The following is a 19,638-nucleotide window of genomic DNA, read 5'->3' as shown; positions in this document are numbered from 1 at the left end:
AAAAGGACTCTTACTCAGAGAGGTACAATCTGCAGGCGTTCCACTTCACCACCACAAAGGAACTCTTTACGTCAGCATGCACATATTTATAGCTTTCAACACCTCTGCATCCAGGAAAAAGATATCTTTTCTCTACATTTGCATATTTCATGGTCTTTCTGAAAAAATATCTCTGAATAAGAGGTGGTCTGCCTCCAAGACAGAAACAAGTATTTACTTCTGTCAGAGAAAATCCTCTGCTGGATTCCCCTCATCCCAGGGTATTTTAATTCTTATCTTCCCACCAGAAAGAGGAAGTCATCCTTGTTCATGTCCATTTACATGTTTATCTGGCATCTTGGACAGAACTCCACATTTCTCCCTCTTGTCTGAATTTCTCTGACCTCTGTAGACCCACAGAATTAAGGGCAACCTCAAGTTGTTCAGGGTGAAACTTAGGTGGTATCTTCTTTGATTCTTCTCTTTTCTTATTACTTCTTTTTCCTTCATGTAAATGACTATTATCTTATTTTCTTGACCCACAATGTATCCTGAACACATTGTCATAACTGCAATAGACAGACACATATAAGTGGCTTCTTTGCCTCTATTCTCTAGAAGCCATAAGGCTGGCTATCTATCTATCTATCTATCTATCTATCTATCTATCTATATGTCAACTGTCTGTCTATATGTCTAGCTATTCATCTATTCAACCACTCACACACCAATATACTCATTTATCTCTCTAGTCATCCACCCACTGACACATTCATTTATCTCTTGGAGACACTGTATTACTATATAGTCCTGGTTTTCTGCTACTTGCTATGTAAACCAGACTGTCCTTAAAACTCAGAGAGATCAGTGTCCTTTGCTTCACAAGTACTAGATTCAAAGACAAGAGCCACCACACCTGACAACTGTGAGTATTGTTTAAGCTATGTGCAAATCATGTCTTGCTTTTAAAAAACCAAAAAAACAAAAACAAAAAACCAAAAACCAAAACAAAACAAAACAAAAAAACCTCAAACAATGGTTTCCTACTCAAGTTAACACCAGCTCTTTTCCATGGCTTGGAAAATCCTATACCTTCATCAGATCTTGGTGACCTATAGGCTATGAAAGACAGGAAGTATCAGGATGGAATGATCCTTTTGAAAATGTTCATGCTTCTATGGGCACTCATCAATGAGTTTCTTCAGTATAAACACTGATTCTGATTAAAAGTAAAAGTTAGAGCAAAATCGTGGTTGGATTGGGGACTCAGAGGGAAGGATGTGAACAAATATAGAAAAGGACTAAGAAGGACAAATATGAGGTTCTTCCGAATTCTAAAAAGACCCCTGAACATGAGAATAAAGGGTTCCAGGGAACATAGCACCCTACTATGCAAATGTAATCTCAATAGGCTATCCCTACTTATGCTGGCAGTTCCCAGTATGTTATGGAAAGGAGTGGACAGGTTGAAGCAGCTGAAGGGTTCAAAAGCAGCCAGGGCAGATCTGTAAGGCAAAGGACACTGTCATTAGGACAAAACGACAGGCAACCAACAGATTGGAAGAAGATCTTTACCAATCCTACGTTCAATATATATAAAGAACTCAAAAAGTTAGACTCCAAAGAATCAAATAACCCTATTAAAAATGGGTTACAGACAGATGCCCTTCAACAGAGGAATGGATACAGAAAATGTGGTACATCTACACAATGAAATATTACTCAGCTATCAAAAACAATGACTTTATGAAATTCGTAGGCAAATGGCTGGAACTGGAAAATATCATCCTGAGTGAGGTAACCCAATCACAGAAAAACACACATGGTATGCACTCATTGATAAGTGGCTATTAGCCCAAATGCTTGAATTACCCTAGATGCCTAGAATAAATGAAACTCAAGACAGATGATCAAAATGTGAATGCTTCACTCCTTCTTTAAAAGGGGAACAAGAATACCCTTGGCAGGGAATAGAGAGGCAAAGATTAAAACAGACACAGAAGGAACACCCATTCAGAGCCTGCCCCACATGTGGCCCATAAATATACAGCCACCCAATTAGACAAGATGGATGAAGCAAAGAATTGCAGGCTGACAGGAGCCGGATATAGATCTCTCCTGAGAGACACAGCCAGAATACAGCAAACACAAAGGCGAATGCCAGCAGCAAACCACTGAACTGAGCACAGGACCCCCGTTGAAGGAATCAGAGAAAGGACTGGAAGAGCTTGAAGGGGCTCGTGACCCCATATGTACAACAATGCCAAGCAACCAGAGCTTCCAGGGATTAAGCCACTACCTAAAGACTATACATGGACTGACCCTGGACTCTGACCTCATAGGTAGCAATGAATATCCTAGTAAGAGCACCAGTGGAAGGGGAAGCCCTGGGTCCTGCTAAGACTGAACCCCCAGTGAACTAGATTGTTGGGGGGAGAGTGGCAATGGGGGGAGGATAGGGAGGGGAACACCCATAAAGAAGGGGAGGGGGAGGGATTAGAGGGATGTTTGCCCGGAAACCGGGAAAGGGAATAACACTCGAAATGTATATAAGAAATACTCAAGTTAATAAAAAAAATGCTAAAAAAAAAGAATAGGAAAAAAAGTTCAAGTACATAATTTATCAGTAATTAATTAATGTAACTGTTTAAAACAATAAAGTGTTTCTTAGATGAAACAAAAAAAATGGGTTACAGAGCTAAAAAAAGGGTTCTCAATTGAAGAATATCGAATGACTGAGAAGTATGTAAAGAAATGCTCAACATTCTTAGTCATTAGGGAAATGCAAATCAAAACAACCTGAGATTCCACCTCACAAGAGTCAGAATGGCTAAGATCAAAAACCTCAGGTGACAACAGATGCTGGCAAGAATGTGGAGAAAGAGGAACACTCCTCCATTTTTGGTGGGATTGCAAGCAGGTACAACCATTCTGGAAATCAGTCTGGAGGTTCCTCAGAAAATTGAACATTGCCCTACCTGAGGACTCAGTTATACCTCTCTTGGGCATATACCCAAAAGATGCCCCAACATATAAAAAAGACACGTGCTCCACTATGTTCATTGCAGCCTTATTTATAATAACCAGAAGCTGGAAAGAACGCAGATGCCCTTCAACAGAGGAATGAATACAGAAAATGTGGCACATCTACACACTATCAAAAACAATGACTTTATGAAATTCATAGGCAAAAGGATGGAACTAGAAAATATCATCCCGAGTGAGGTAACCCAATCACAAAATTACACACATGGTATGCACTCAGTGATAAGTATATATGAGCCCAAAAGCTTGGATTACCCAAGGTACAATTCACAAACCACATGGAGCTCAAGAAGGACAACCAAAGTGCAGATGCTTCAATCCTTATAACAGGGAACAAAAATATTCATAGGAGGAGATACGGAGACAAAGTTTGGAGTAGAGACTGAAGGAATGGCCATTCAAAGCCTGCCTCACCTGGGGATCCAGCCCATATACATACAGTCACCAAACCCAGACAATATTGCTGATGCCAAGAAGTGCATGCTGACAGGAGCCTGATATAGCTGTCTGCTGAAAGGCTCTGTCAGAGCATGACAAATACAGAGGTGGACGCTCACAGCCAACCATTGAACTGAGAATGGGGTTCCCATTGGAGGAGTTAGAGAAAGGACTGAAGGAGCTGAAGGAGTTTTCAACCCCATTAGCACAACAATACCAACCAACCAGCGCTCCCAGGGACTAAACCACCATCCAAAGCGTACACATGGACAGACCCATGGCTCCAGCTGCATATGTAGCAGAGGATGGCCTTATTGGGCACAAAAGGGAGGAGAAGCCCTTGGTCTTGCTAAGGCTGGAACTCCCAGTATAGGGGAATGTCAGGGTGGGGAGGCAGGAAGGGATGGGTGGATACATAGGGAAACATCCTCATAGAAGAAGGGGGACAGGGGATTGGATAGGGAGTTTATGGACAGGAAACAGGGAATGGGGATAATAGTTGAAATGTAAATAAATAAAAAATCATATAATAAAAAATAAATATACAGAGTGAAAACCAAGCAAGGCTGAGAGAGGAGAGAGCCAAAGAAAAACTGTAAATGGCTGGAAAGTGACTTGGCCTCCACAAAAGTTCCAGTGAACTGTCTGTCAAGTTGTCAGTGTCAGCATCTCAGAACCCAGGTGAAGAGCTGTAACCCTCTCCACTTTCAAGAGCTGAGGGTCAAGGAACCCAGGCCCCGCATGAGAACTGTAACGCATTTAGGGGTTAAGAGCCCCGTTACCCAAATCCACAGGGACTGTCATTTTAGAGGATGCTTCTGCTGCTCCTTTCACCTGCCTACTCCTTCTGCTTGCTTCTGGCAAACACTAGCAGGGCATGGAAGCCTCTAGGGACCAGCATTTAAAGTGTGTTTCCCTGCATGCTCACCATTTTCATTCTCACTGGGGCCACTGTTGTTCCTCTTCTTTCTCCTTCCTTCCCCAGACTCTGAGAGTGTGTAGGCAACGTACAGTATAAGACCATGTTGGCTGCTTTGTATTGTCTCTGACTCCCACAGCACCTGTATTGATCTCTGACATCACTCCCTTGGTGCACTTCTCTGCTGCTTGCTGTGTGCCTTGCTGCCTCCTGTCTACCCTGTAGGATCTCCCTGGGAAGCAAGGCGCTCTTAAGAGAAACAGCATAAAAGGAGGGAATTATCTCCCAGCTTCTGGGTTAGGTTCCAGAATCTGCTTTAGCAGATGGGGATTTAAATTCACACAGAGAAAACTATTTGTTTCAGGTTATCCACAAGGAGCTTTGTAAATCTGGTCCTATCCAAGCTGGATAGATGGCTCTAAGGAGATCCCCCACGCCTTCCGAGGTTCCTAACCAGACAATTCTAGGGCAGAGTATAAAGCAGTTTGACATTTTTCCTTCTTTAAATTACAGTTGCACAGTGTATGTAGAGTCTGTAACCTTTAAGTTTTTTTTTTTTTTACATTTATTTTTATAGGTGACATAGTGTGTATATCGGGCTACACAAGCAGAGGTCAGAGGACAATTATTCTCTCCTTTTACCTTGTATCTCCAGGCTTGGTAGCAGGCACTTTTCCCTACTGAGTCATCCTACTGACCTTTAGATCTTTATTTTTTAATTAACCCCTTCATAGGTAATATTTAGGAACATACTGTGTAAAAGGTCTGGCTGCTAGGGTAGAGCATCTACAGGACTCCTGCCTTGTCTTTCTTGGTAGAGTCTCCATCCAATAACAAATGGTGTTTTTTTTAAACATCATTTTAAAAGACTTGTTTAAAGAAAATAAATATTTTAATGGAAAAATTAAATTGCACAGTGAGATTTTAAAATTTATCGTCTGTGCATTTCCTCCTGCCAAGAAATACTGGTGGAGTCTGTTTCTGTAGCTTATATAGCAGCAAGTAAATAGCGTGCACTACTTAAATATACTTGTTCTTAGAGATTCTCCCATGGGGATGCCCATGGGGCTGTCAGCTGTGTGGGTGGAGTCTGGAGCTATTGATCCAAGACCATGTATAGAATACCTTTTGGTGAGCAGGACCAATGAAAGCCTGCCTACAGCTGTCTCCATTATATTAATCCAAGCACGGATAAATGTGAGCAGAGACCCTAAATGTTGTTATCTTCTTGAATTATGCCCTCTACCTATAATCAAGTTTTAAATTAAATGGAATAAATTCTCATGTTATCTTGAATATTTTAGAAGCATCCCAGAGTACAGAAGCTTCTCAGTACGGGGTAAGAGATGCAAATTGGTTTTTAGCTCATTTTTTCCCTACATTTTCTTATCTTTTGTTCTGTGGTGTTCACAATCACCTTTTCTCTAAAATTTATCCTTCCTTTAATTCCTTTAGTCCCTTTAATCCTTCCTTCCTTTCTTTCCTGGGCATGGGGTTTTTGCCTCAAGACTTTCTATACATTGAAGATGAGATAGATTGGGTTTAGTTCCCAGAACTCTACAGATCTTGCTCTGTGACAGACTTTCCTATAGTTTTCCTGCTGAACTGTATATTCAGATATTAACCTGCAAATTCAAAATTGCAAATTCAAACCAGGTACATGCTGGCTGTCTTTATTTAGTGATGCAACTTAGGTCTGCTCACTCATTCCCACAGTCCTCATATATTCTCAAGTCAATCAACATCCAGCACAAATTTGACTTTTCTGGCAGGCTGGAAATAGCTGATGTGTACTATACAATTAGTTTGTAGGTCCTTCTTGTTCATAACCAATGGTGGTATAGAATAGAAATATAAAAATCATAGATTATATAAAATAAGCAGGAAGTAAGCCCCACCTTAGATAAGTGATAAAAATGTAGAGAAAAATTTAGCATCAAATTGACAGACAGATAGTACCACACATAACCGTTCTAACTGGTTGAATTAGTGGGGCTAACTCTGTAGGCTTTGAAAAAGAAAGTCATCGGTTTGTGAAATTACATATTCTAGAATAGAGTTTTCTTGTGTACATTTTGCGTTTTATTAGTTTTCACATGAGAACACAAACTGACTGGTTGCTATTATTTGGAACTGGTTTGTCCCACGTAGTTGCTTGTCAGAAGCCTGGTCCCCTGCATACTGTTCAGGAAGGAAAAGGAGTGATGTGGGGCTTGGGTGATTTTCTAAGGTCAATGTGGCATGCCTTCAAAGGACATCAATATGGTTCTCAAGAGACCCTGAATTGCCCTGAGGGAGGGTGAGCTTTTTATATGCGCAAGCCCAGCCCTGGAATCTTTCTGTAGTTCTTTGTCTGGAGACATAATCTTCCTCTTGTTCCTGTGTTCTCTATAAAATTCTCACTAAAGGTGAAGGTGAACTTGAGCCTCCAGAACTATGTCCCAAATAGGCCTCTCTTCTTTAGGAAGCTAGTTGGCAGCATAAGCATTTACAGTAATGAAGGGGGAACTGGTCTGGCCACTCCTTTTAAGTGCTAACAAGTATATACGCGTGTGCAAACAATTGCTTTGTAATCGTCATGCATTCTGTTAGTTACTGATGTCATTATCTTGTTATCAGCCTGCTGCATGGGCAAATTAGGCACATTTATTATATGGGGGCAACCTGTTTCCTCTTTGTCAATAACATTTCAATGGTAGAGGCAACCCAACAAGCCCGACTTCCTACATAATGCAGCTTGAGGATGTCCACTCTTTCTTCTGGTCTGGTCTCGGAACTTTCACATTCTGAGAAGCAAGTACAAAATCCAGAATTGGCAAATTAGAGTCGTAGTCAATGGTCTTAGAATCCTGCTTGGTCGCTCGAAACAGTACGCATCCGAGTATTGTAAGTACAAGGAAAAGGCGAAAGATTTATACGATCTGAAGAGAAACCAGAGTGTAAGTACAAGGAAAAGGATGACAGTACAGGAGATCTTCAGGGAGCGCTGAGTGCGAGGGCTAGGGACGTGATTCAGCCATCATAGAGGGCTCCTATTGTTTGTACCATCCCTTCAACTATCCTTAGACACAGGGCTGTTTCTTTACAAGCTTATCATCTCATGCTCTGTAACTGCAGATTTTTAAAACGCATAAACAACAACAACAACAACGACGACGACGACGACGACGACGACGACGACGACAGCGACGACAACGCCAACAACAACAAGACCTATGAAAACAGGAGGCAAGGAGCAGCCAGATAAAACAGAAATAATTCCTTCTCTTTTTGTTTTTCCTCCCCTTGGTAATTTTTTCTTCCTCAATTCCTCCTCCTTTTCCTCTTCTTCTTCCTCCTCCTCTCCCTTCTCTCCTTCCCCTCCCTCCTCTTTCTCTACTCTTTCTTTCCTTCTTCCTTGTCTCCCTCCCACCTCCCCTCTTTTCCCCATTCCCTTTCTTTTTTCCCCATATTCCCTTTCCCCTAAGCATCTTCAGGAGCCTTCCACTCATTCTTTCCACTGGATTAAGGGAAACATGGATGGAGGCATTCTCAGCTACCGTCCTAAGGAGTTTGTTCTGCCAGTCAGGCAGAATAAGGGATGGGAACGGCCACTGAGTGGGGGAAGAAAATCACAGTCAGAACGGAAGAGCAGTAAACATTGCTGCAGTTCATCCACTCATTCCATTGGTCCCAGCAGCACGAGGCCTGTAACTGATATTGCCATGGAAACCAGGCAGGGGCGGAGCTGCTGGAGTGTGTATGTTCCGGGCTTTATGTCCTCACATTTTAAAAGGTCATCTGCTTACTGCTTACGTCAGCAGCTTCTTCTTCACAGTCAATGATGCCCTAACTGACTCCAAGAGTACACAGTGGGTGGTCTGATCGAATGGATTCTGACATCAGCTCTGCCGTTCAACATTTATGTGACCTGGAATTAGCCCTGCCACCTCTCCGTGCCTCAATGTTGTCATCTATGGGCCCGAACAAGCTGTTTTAGCTGCTTGAATCTGACTGCCACTGTCAGTTATGATTCTGTTTTGGCGATATGTTATCAGAGTCAATTTCTGGCTCTCCAATACCCACGAAATTATTAAATAAATTTGCTTGCTTTCTTCAGCTACATTAAAAATCAGAGTTTATTAATGTTAGGATAAGTAAATAAGTGGAGCAACTGTGTTCAGAGCCTGAGATTTATGGATTTATGAAGGCATTTTACACACACACACACACACACACACACACACACACACACACACACACACACACAGAGGCTGGCTTTAGTGTCCTGGACATGGATTTGGTGAGAAGCTGGGGACTCATGAACACTTATTTTTTATTTTTTTTTAAAAATTAAATTAATTTTTAAATTAATTAATTTATTTTTATATATGTGAGTATACTGTTATGATAGCTTCAGAAATACCAGAAGAGGGCATAGGATCTCATTACAGATGGTTGTGAGTCATCATGTGGTTGCTGGGAATTGAACTCAGGACCTCTGGAAGAGCAGTCAGTGCTCTTAATGGCTGAGCCATTATTTCCAGCCCCTCCTTATGAACACTTTAATCCTTTATCAGCAAGTGTCACCTAAAGACTCATTTTGTATTAAACACAGCACCATGTACTGAGAAGGTATCTGATATATACGTTTGATTGATATATCTCTTTGGATTGTTTGCTAACAAGTAACAGACAGCTAAAGAAATGACAGCATAAGGCAAGAACTGTGGGACTTTAAAAATGGAAACCCTAGGAGTAGGGAAGTATATGGAGACCTAGGTTTCTTTGGCATAACTGCTTTGTGGCTATGTGTGGCTCTCTATTCCCTCTTGGTCAGGGTCTGCGGCCAGCTTTACCTAGTAGACATGATTCTAGCCTGCAAGAAGAAGAAAGGAAGGTAGAAGGAAAAGAAAGGAAGGACAAGTGCTCTTTAGAGGTTTATGCTTATTGCTTATAAGCCTGTCTGTGACTACGTGGGATATGCAAAATAATATTTTATTTTGCTATGTGCCTAGAGAAAACCTAGTGATTCTATCACTCAGACAATAAGAGCTAGAATTCTTGTTGTACACCATGGCTTTATTTTCTTGACATAATGTGAGTACTCTGTCAAAATGCTCCATGGAAAAAACAAAAAGAACATATACATGAATTTTTATGGCGAGTAACTGACAAGGCAGGTAAAGAAAAATATGGAAAGTTTTCTAGCATGAAGGAATATCTAAGTTGAAGCTGACTATATTGATTTTAAGCGATAGGCATTACTTGAGAAAGCAGCAGAAGGGAGCACAGATACCAAGTTACAGGAGGGAATGATGGGGGAGCAGGAGGCTAAGATTATGGCATGGGATTCACTGCAAATCATGAGGGAATTCTGTCATTGAATATTAGGTTTTGTCTGTAAGCCAGTGACTTATAACAGCAATCATGTTTCTGTATCACAGCAATGGACAATTCACAAAGAAAATTGCATCAAATAGAAAAAAAAACCCCAGCCAAGAAGTTATTTTCAACTGATAGCTTCTGGGAGAGAGGAAAATAGTTTTTCTTCAATAGAGTGACACTGGGCATATCATCCACACTCCAGGACAGGCACCATGCTTAGGCGTCATCAGGCAACATAAATTCCATTAAAAATAATTAATTATGTGTGGTGCCCACTCACACATTGCTGCATAGAGGAACGGAGAGACGGATCCATTAAGAAAAACAACTGCTCTTGCAGAGGACCTAAGTTTGACTCCTAGCCCCTACATATCAGGAAGCTCATAAACTACGTGTAACTTTAGCTCCATGGGAGTCACCACCCTCTTCTGCACTCTATGGACACCTGCACTCCCATTCACATTCCTATATGCAGATACACAAATATATACACAATTTCTAAAAGAATAGAAACAAATCCTTTAAAAAAAAAACCAAATAGATGTGTATATCTGTGAAGCCAGTAGGCTCTTTGAGTTATGGTCAACTAGTTTCCTACAAAGGTGTCCCGGTAATTCAAAGAAGATAAGTGAAATGACTTTCTTTCCCAATACATAATACTAAGATGATTAGATATCTATATATAAGCAGTGAATTTAGATCTATGACTTATATCATACACAGTATTAACCCTAAATGGTACACAGACCTAACTATAATATCAAATTATGAAGCATCTAAAAGAAAAAGTTGAACATTTCTGATCTTGGATGAGACAATGGATTCTTAGTTATGGTGCCCAAATATCACTATCCACAAAAAGAAAACAAATACATTAGAGTTTGTGAAAATGGACAACTCTTCCCCTGGACAAGATACCATTAACAAAATAATAGACAAGCCATAACGTAAGAGAAAATATTTGCAAGCCAATTATCTGGGAAAGATACATATTCAGAATATACAGAAAAATCTTACAAATTAATAAGATAATTCTTTGAAAAATAGGAAGGAAACAGAGTTGATATGTCACTTAAGATTAATATGAATAATCAGAGACAACATTATTTATAATCAGGAAATTAGACATTAAAGCCACAGTGTAGTGCCATTTTACATCCCATAGAATGCCCATTATCATAAAAGCAATTACTAGATGGGGAGGGTGTAGAGTCAATGAAAGAGGTGGGTGCACTATGTATGTTAATTAAAAATGTCTATTCATGTAATAGCTTGTCCCAAGTTAATGATAGAATTTTTCATAATACCCAAAGACTCGGATAGTCTAAATGTCTATCAAATGATGAGTGACTAAAGCAAAAAGGGGCATACATACATGACAGAAGATAGTCCGTGAATAGCATTATGCACTACATCACTGCAGTCACTGTAGGTAATGTCAGAACTGTGAGGCTAAGTGAAAGACACTCACTCACTTTATAGATTGTATGTCAGAGGGTGTGTTATTTAGAGTTAACTATTTGCTTCAATGAAACATCATGACCAAAGTTGGCGAAGAGAGGATTTACTTGGCTTACACTTCCAAATTGCTGTTCACCATTACAGGAAGTCAGGACAGGAACTCAAACAGGGCAGGAACCTGGGAGCAGGAGCTGATGCAGGAGCCATGGAAGGATGCTGCTTACTGGCTTGCTTCCCCTGGCTTGCTTTCAGCTTGCTTTCTTATAGAATCAGGACCACCACCCCAGTGACGGAACTACCCACAATGGGCTGGGCTGTCCCCCATCAATGACTAATTAAGAAAATGTTTTACAGCTGGATCTTATGAGGGCATTTTCCCAATTGAATTTCCTTCCCTTTGGTAAACTCTGGATTGTATGTCAAGTTGACATAAGAATAAACCAGCACATGGGGTTACATTTATACGAAGTAACTGGAATAGGCAAGCCTACATGGAAAGAGGCAGACAGTGGTTTGGGGGGGGAGTGGTGTTTGGAAGCAGATGGTACCACAAATGGACAGAAAGATTCTTTTGGGGGATTATGAGACTATTCTACAACTAGATTCTATTATTGCTTAACATGGTGAGGTTATTAGCAATTGTCAACTTATACACTTAAAATGGGCACACTCTGTAGAATGAAAGTTATACCTCTGCAAAGTTTCAACAAGGAAAATTGTTTTTAAAATTTATTTTTAACAGTTAATAGTTTAATAGTTATATTTTAATACATTTAAATTTATTTCATTACTTAATTTATTTTATTTCAATTAAAATACAGTAACATTGTTTTCCCTTTTTCTTTTGTCCTCCCAGTCTCTTCCATTTCCCCTTCAAACTCATGGCCTCTTTGAGTTTGTTATAATTTTATTTCTATAGGTCACCAAATAAACATATACATTCAACCTGCTGCGTCTGTTTAGTGTTACTTGTGTGTAAATGGTTTCAGTGCCAACCATTTGATATTGTATAACCAATTAAGGGGCTAGTCCCTGGGGAAAACCAAGTCTCCCTCTCTCGGCATTCCTTAGTGGCTTGGAGATCTTTGTCTAGGGCTGGAAAGGGATGTGAAATTTCCTCCTTTGGAATTAGCGTGTCTATCGATGTCTTGTTTAGGTAGCCGTATTGTTGAGGTATCATGGGTGAAATTTCCTGTCTCATCTCACAGCAGATTAAAAACATGGTCTTCACCAGAGTGGTTTGTGATCCCAGTTACAGGAACCCCAGGAAGATGTCTGGATGTACTCATGTTCCCATTCTAATTCAACAATTCCTATTCTTGAGGTTTGGCCTTTGATTCTATGGAAAAAAAAAACTTCTAGAAAACTTGGAAGATGCTTAACGTTTAGAAATTAGGTTCATATATGGATTACATATGATATTTATATTTTCCTTGAAGTGTCTTGATATATCTCTTAGGTCAGACTCAAATTTGTGATCCTCCTCCCTCCACCTCCAGGGACTGTGTTTACAGTTAAGATGATTATTTTATTGACTGACTTGCAACCTCCTAGATTGGTGAAGCACACTTGGAATGCCTTCCTAGAGGGTTATCTGAGAGGAGACCACAAGCCCTCAATGTGGGCCACACCATCCCATGGGCCAAAGGGCAAGATGGGATGAAAAGGAAAACAGCAGCACACTGCAGTGTGCAGTCACCCTTACTTTCTGCTTTCCTCATGTGATAAGGGAAAGAGGTTGTACAACCATATGTTCTTGCTGCCATCGTGCTCAGCCCAAGTACACGGAGCCAGGTGACTGTGGACTAAAACCTCTGGTAGCAAACTGTGAACTCAAAGTTATTCTCTCAAGTATTTTGTCAGAGTGATTGAAAATTCTGAATAACTCATGGTAACCTTTATAGTTTGGATTCAGAGGGGTGATAATGTGCTGGAGGACAGTTTATTATTATTATTATTTTATTATTATTATTCCCAGGATCCTTTGTGTCGTAGATGAGAACTCTACCACTGCACCACATCTCCAGCTAGCCCTCTTTTCACTTTTCAATTTGAGACAGGGTCTCATGACCTTGTCCTGGTTGGCCTGGAAGTCAAGCTACAGCTCAGGTACACCTTGAACTTGTGATCCTCCTGCATCAGTTTTCCAAATATCTGGGATTATTGGCATTGACTTCCGTGTGGTGGTTTGAATAGGAATGGCCTCCATAGACCCCTGTGTGTGGATGCTTGACTCATAGGGAGTGGCACTATTAGGAGGTGTGGCCTTGTGGGAGAAGATGTGGCTTTATTGGAGGAAGTATGTCACTGGGCAGGCAGCTTTCAGGTCTTCAACATTCTCAAGCTATGCCTAGTGTCACAGTTTCTTTCTGCTGCCTGTGGATCAAGATGAAGAACTCTCTCTTCCTCCTCAAGAACCCTCTCTTCCTCCTCCAGCACCATGTCTTTCTGCAAAGTGCCATGATCCCTACCATAATAATGGACTAAACCTCTGAAACTGTAAGCCAGCCCCAATGAAAGGTTTTCCTTTGTAAGAGGCGCATTGGTTATGGTGTCTCTCAACATCAATAAAAACCTAAGATACTAAGGATGGATTAAAATGATTTGTCTGTGGAATTAGAGACCCGTTCCATTTATTCAAGGATAATAATGAGGATCCAGTTGAAGGAAGCTGAAGTGATTATTCATAAAACATGAGAATAATAACGCCATTACATTAGGTATTGCTTCATGAAGTTGCGAGGATTAAATGCGTTTTGGTAAGGGCTTAAAGTAGCTTCTGGCACAGAGCATTAACCTAGCATTTGCGGTTAGCATTCTCAGCATTACATTTAGCAGCAGGTGCTTTGCAACTGGGATCTTTAGTGTTAAGTTGGATAATCACATGAATGCGGTCACATTGGCTCTGTAAGGGAGAAAGGGAGGAAAGGAATCAGAACTTGCCCCACAGTGTTCTGTGTTGTGGAGCCAGGACAGGTGCCAGGAGGAGTCTAAGCCCACCTTTGATCTGATTTCTTTCCTGTGGTTATGGGAGAAAAAAAGCAGATTTGTCACGAAGGCCTTGGTAGTGGACATGAGAAGAAATTTGTTAATATTCTTAGTTTTTGTATATCTTTTTAAAATTTTGTCTTTGTGAATATGCTGGTTTCCTCTTGACCAGAGCCCTCTCCCCTCTCCCTTGTTAATTCATCTAGATGTCATTCCTTTAAATTCTCTACATTCTTGTCAGTCTGTGTCTGTTTTCTTCTTCTTCTTCTTCTTCTTCTTCTTCTTCTTCTTCTTCTTCTTCTTCTTCTTCTTCTTCTTCTTCTTCTTCTTCTCCTCCTCCTCCTCCTCCTCCTCCTCCTCCTCCTCCTCCTCTTCTCCTTCTCCTCCTCCTCCTCCCCATCCTCCTTCTCCTCCTCCTCCTCCCCATCCTGCTCCTCCTCCTCTTCTCCTCCTCCTCCTCCTCCTCCTCCTCCTCTTCCTCCTCTTTCATTTCTCAGGTTTCTTTTGGTGAAGCTAAATTGGAAATGACTTCAAGTTTATTAATTTATCCATAAACTATCCAGTATGACTTGGTAAGAAGATGATAAAAATGACCATTGAGACCAGCCAGGGGAGACACAGTGAATGTTTTTTTTTCATTTTATAAAATGAAAGAGCTTCTATTAATTTATCCCTTTCTACAATGTAAAATGTAACAGTCAATTTGATCAGAATTAATTGTGCCCACTTTAGTTCTAATGAAAAATTCATTCATCATGATAACTTCTTTGTAAATATAGAGTGTCTTCTTCATAATGATTTTCAAGAACTCCAAAGTGCAGAGTCGAACTTTGCTTCATATTAGCCTTTGGGAAATCATGGATAAAAAAGGCCTGATCGAGTGACTGTTTATGGGTATAGATTCTGAGTTGATGCAACATTTTAAAGGAGGCAGGAACAGGTGATTTGTTTTCATACATTAAAGTGAGGTGTAAGAAAGGACGTAACTTGGTCAATATGCAAGATGGAAAAATGACACTTAGATACACGTAGAGAATCTGTTAGAATGTCCAGGGTGTAAACTGGGTGACATTGAAAAACAACTATCAGAAGAGATCGGTGATAGCTGCAATCCCTATGCAAAATAGGGAGCTTCATAAAGTACAACAACAGAAACAAACCTCAGATTCGGTCCCAGAGGGACTGTCAGAAAAGAGCTGCCTACACCCAGAATGACCAGAGCCATGCTGAACCCAGACCACCTCAGAAAATTGCCATAGCACCCATGCTAACAGATATTAATAAAGAGAGTGGGGAGAGGGGGAAGAAGGAAGACAGGAAAGGATGGAGGGGGGCAGGGAGGGAAGGGGGAGGGGAGGAGGCAAATGAGTGATTTTTAAACCCTACATTTTTTCTAATATTCTTTGTTCTTGGCTGGAGCAAGAGTGAGAACAAGAGTTAAGTTAACAACAGCAGTGTTGGGATAGACACCTGCTGATTGCTGTGCAATGGCCCAAACTGTCTGTACATTGCATTCTTTGGAAAGTCAGTGCTATATGCTGAAATCTGGCCAACCGAATACTTCCACACTATAGGAAAGAATCTTTGAACCATAACTCTGTGGTGTCCAGTGAGGCAGACGCATATCTAGAGCCATACAGAATATGCAGGCTAACACAACACTGGCTCAAGGTCAAGTACTTTGACAAGTACCAAGAAGGAACTACCTTCAGGGATGGAGACTGCATTTGCAACCTGACCTTTGAACATGGCCTATCACAAGGGTTGACGTTAGCATTCACAACTGGACTCCTGAAGAACTACCCAGAGCTGTCACCACCATTTATGATCATATTTTTAAAAGACTGCCCACACATGGATCAGCATTGGAGACCCAACGTGCAAGGAACAAGAATATTGAGACTTGATCAAAGAAAAAAAGCATTCATCTGCTAAAAGTCTTGCCCAGCATCCAGCTTTTTTTTTTTTTCTTTTTCTTTTTTTCGGAGCTGGGGACCGAACCCAGGGCCTTGCGGTTGCTAGGCAAGCGCTCTACCACTGAGCTAAATCCCCAACCCCTTCAGCTTTAACTTCTTTGCATTTACTGCTATTTTTGTTAACACACAATGTTATTTAGAGACAAGCTTTCCCTGCTTGCTCTTCTTCCCACCCTCTTCCTTTTGTCATTATTTTTTTCATATTTTTGATAGGTTTTCTCAAAGAACACATCTAGTCTGTTTAGAAGTCTCTGTATCTGATATAGAGGAACAGGCCAACTTTAAATGATCTGATTGTGTTTCTTTAATAATGATTGTCTGGGGGATATTCTATTTTCTGTTGAGTAGTGAAGATTGAAGCAGAAGAAAATTACACCGCCACTCTACTATAGCTTAGTTTTTCTTGAATGTTGCAAATATTTCTACTAAAAGAGTAAGTATGATTAAAACAAATCAACTAATGACCTTATCCCAGTATACAAGGCCCAATACAAAACCACAAAATACTTGAAAAAATTTTGCATGACATGACTCCTCCAAACCATGTTAAGCCCATTGTTATGACCTGAAATGAGAATGAATATGATGAAATCACAGACAAAGAATTCAAAAGAATGATCGTAACTATGCTCTGAGAGATCAAAGAGGACACAAACTTCTGAATGAATTCAAATAGCTGAATGAAACAAGGTAGCTGATACAGGATATGAAGTAGAATTCAATAAGGAGATATAGGTGCTGGAAAAACCAGAAATACTGGAAATGAAAAGTTCAATGAGCCAATAGACCCTATGCAAAGCCCCGTCAATGGGTCAAGGCGGGGAGAGATTATCAGGGTTTGAAGACAGGGCAGAGGAATTCAATACTTATCCACTTACAAAGGTAAATTAATAAGATAGCATGGGCAGAACATTATAGAGCTGTTCAAAACACCTAATTTATGATGTATGAGCATAGAAAAAGGATACTATGTTAGAAGAATAGAAACTATTTTTAATAAAATAGCAGAAAACTTTTGAGAAATCTAAAGGGATGGTAATGCAGATACAGGCACATTTAGAGCATCCAAGAGACAAAGCCAGAGCAGAACCTTCCAATGCATATTATATTTAAAATACTAATGTCCAGAACTGAGAAACCTACAAGAAAGCTACAAGAATGAAACACCATTACACAGAAGGGCAAATACATCAGAATTGTGTCAGATTTCCCTCCAGAAATGTTAGTAGATCAGAGGGCTTGAAATGGCGTGTTTCCCAAGATTCTATCCACAAAACCTAGCTGTCATAATTGCAAGAGAAAGAAAACTTTCCATGACTAAAATAAGCCGAACAAATCACTAGCACTAGGCTAACTCTATGTAAACAGTTGAAGCGATCTTTTGGACTGAAGGGAAAGATAAACGTATCCAGCAGGCTACAAAAAAGTGTAAACCATGCTAGAACAGAAGGTATGAAAATGAAGAACAGGGAAACCGCCAAACATGAAGTCTTCACACAATATGAATTAATGCATACCTTTCCGTAATAACCATTTTAATGCTTTGATTCCCTACTCGAAGATGTGGGCAAGCAGACTTGATTAACAGACAGGGTCTAGCTATTTGTTACCTCTAAGAAACATACCTCACCATCAAAGGCAAAGGATGAAGGGATGAAAAGGGCTTTTCCAAGCAAATGGATCTAGGAAAGGAGCAGTTACTACTGTTCTAGTATCTGACGAAGTAGACACAAAATCCAAGTATGTCAGAAGAGATAGAAAAAAATCACCTCATACTAAGGAAGCAATTCATCAAGAGGATAGTAACATTTAAAAAATCTATACACCAGCCATGAATGGAGTTAATTTTATAAAACAATCGACCTAGATGTGAAGGCAGAGATTAACTTCAACATAGTGACAGTACGTTACTTCAGCATTCCATCCATTACACTGAATTGTGAACACAGAAGCATCTGAGCCAAGTGGCACTATAGGTGAAAGAGACCCAGCAGGCTAAAGGAGAATGGTCTATTCAAACACTGAAGATTATACACGCTTCTCAGCAAAGCATGGAGCTGCCTTTAAAACAGGCCATGTAATAGGACACAAGCAAGTCTTAACAAATAAAAATAAAACTTAAAATGACTTCTTATCCTCCAATTATAATTGAATAAACTAGAAAACACAAAAGAGACTACAGAAAGTACACGCAATTGTGGAGATTGCCCAACACACTACAGAATAAAAAAATCATCACCAAAGGAATCAAACAGGAAAGAAAAAAATCACAGAATCAGGTGAAAATTAAAACAACATTGAAATTCTGTGGGATACACTGAAATCCACCTCAAGAGGGAAGCTTGTAGCAACAAATACTTACATTAAAAAATCAGAAAGATCTTGGACTAAACCACCAACGGAAGAGTTTACATAGAGAGTTGCATGGCTCCAGATACATATGTAACAGAGAATGACCTTATCTGGCATTGGTGGGAGGGGAGACCCTCGGTCCTGTGGAGGCTTGATGCCCCAGACTAGGGGGATACTAGAGCAGTGAGGCGGGAGTGGGTGAGTGGGTGGAGAAGCACCCTCACAGAGGCAAAGGGAAGGAAGAATGGGATGGGTGATTTGTGGAAGGGAAACTGGGAAGGGGGATATTATTTGAAGTGTAAATTAATGAAATGATTAAGAAAAAATTAAAAGTATCTCAAGTAAATGACCTAGCATTGAACATTAGGGTTTTGGGAGAAAAACAAAGGAAACCCAGTATCAGTAAATACAAAGGGGTAATTAAGATCAGGGTGGCAATGAGTGAAATGGAAATTTAAAAAAAAAAGAATTCAAAGAATCAATAAAACAAAGAATTGGTTCTTTGAAAAGGAAAAGGGCATTGATGTATACTCTTAACCAAAATAACCAAAAGAAAGACAGTGAACACCCAAATTAATATAACTAGAAATGAAAAGAGAGAAATTCCAATAAATGCCAATATGTCCTTGGGACATACCTTAAATCCTTATATTCCACTAAATGACATGGATTAAATTTTAAATAAAATGCCTTAATTTTTAAGCTGATCTATAAACAGCAACAAGGTCGAAGAAGTAATAAAAACGCCCCCTAATTAAGAAAAGTCCGAGTCTAGAAGCACTGATATCCCAATTGCTCTGATGAATATAGATGCAAAAATCCACAATAAAGAATTTACAAACCAAATTAAAGAACAGAGCTCTATTAGTCTTTCCTTACTACTGTGATAAAATACCTTAAGGAAATGCAACTTAAGGAAAGAGTTATTTTGGCCCATGTTTTGACAGGACAACTGTTACTGCTGGGAAACCTTGGGGAGCTTCAGGCAGTACATTATCTTGTATCTACATTCAGGAAGCAGAGAAAAATGTCAGTACCCAGCTTGCTTTCTTGTTTTGACTTGGTTTGCTACTTCAATCTTCGAAGTAACATCACCCTCATTTATGGTGAGCT

General features: G+C 40.1%; 1 protein-coding gene and 1 long non-coding RNA gene across 10 annotated transcripts in view; one reads left to right on the top strand and one right to left on the bottom strand.

The window, feature by feature from the left end:
• Nucleotides 1-19,638, top strand: part of Rgs7 (regulator of G-protein signaling 7) — a 429,591-nt gene that overhangs the window by 96,716 nt on the left and 313,237 nt on the right. The gene's annotated exons all lie outside the window — the stretch shown is intronic.
• Nucleotides 4,712-8,525, bottom strand: LOC134481595 (uncharacterized). Its single transcript, XR_010057292.1, has 2 exons — nt 7,921-8,525; nt 4,712-7,594 (listed from the first exon to the last, which is right to left on the bottom strand). It is a non-coding gene; the product is annotated as an uncharacterized LOC134481595 (long non-coding RNA).

Source organism: Rattus norvegicus, chromosome 13, assembly GCF_036323735.1.
Source record: "Rattus norvegicus strain BN/NHsdMcwi chromosome 13, GRCr8, whole genome shotgun sequence".
Lineage (NCBI taxonomy): Eukaryota > Metazoa > Chordata > Mammalia > Rodentia > Muridae > Rattus > Rattus norvegicus.
The sequence above is the reverse complement of the archived record's forward strand: the minus strand, read 5'-3'. Positions and strand labels throughout refer to the sequence as shown.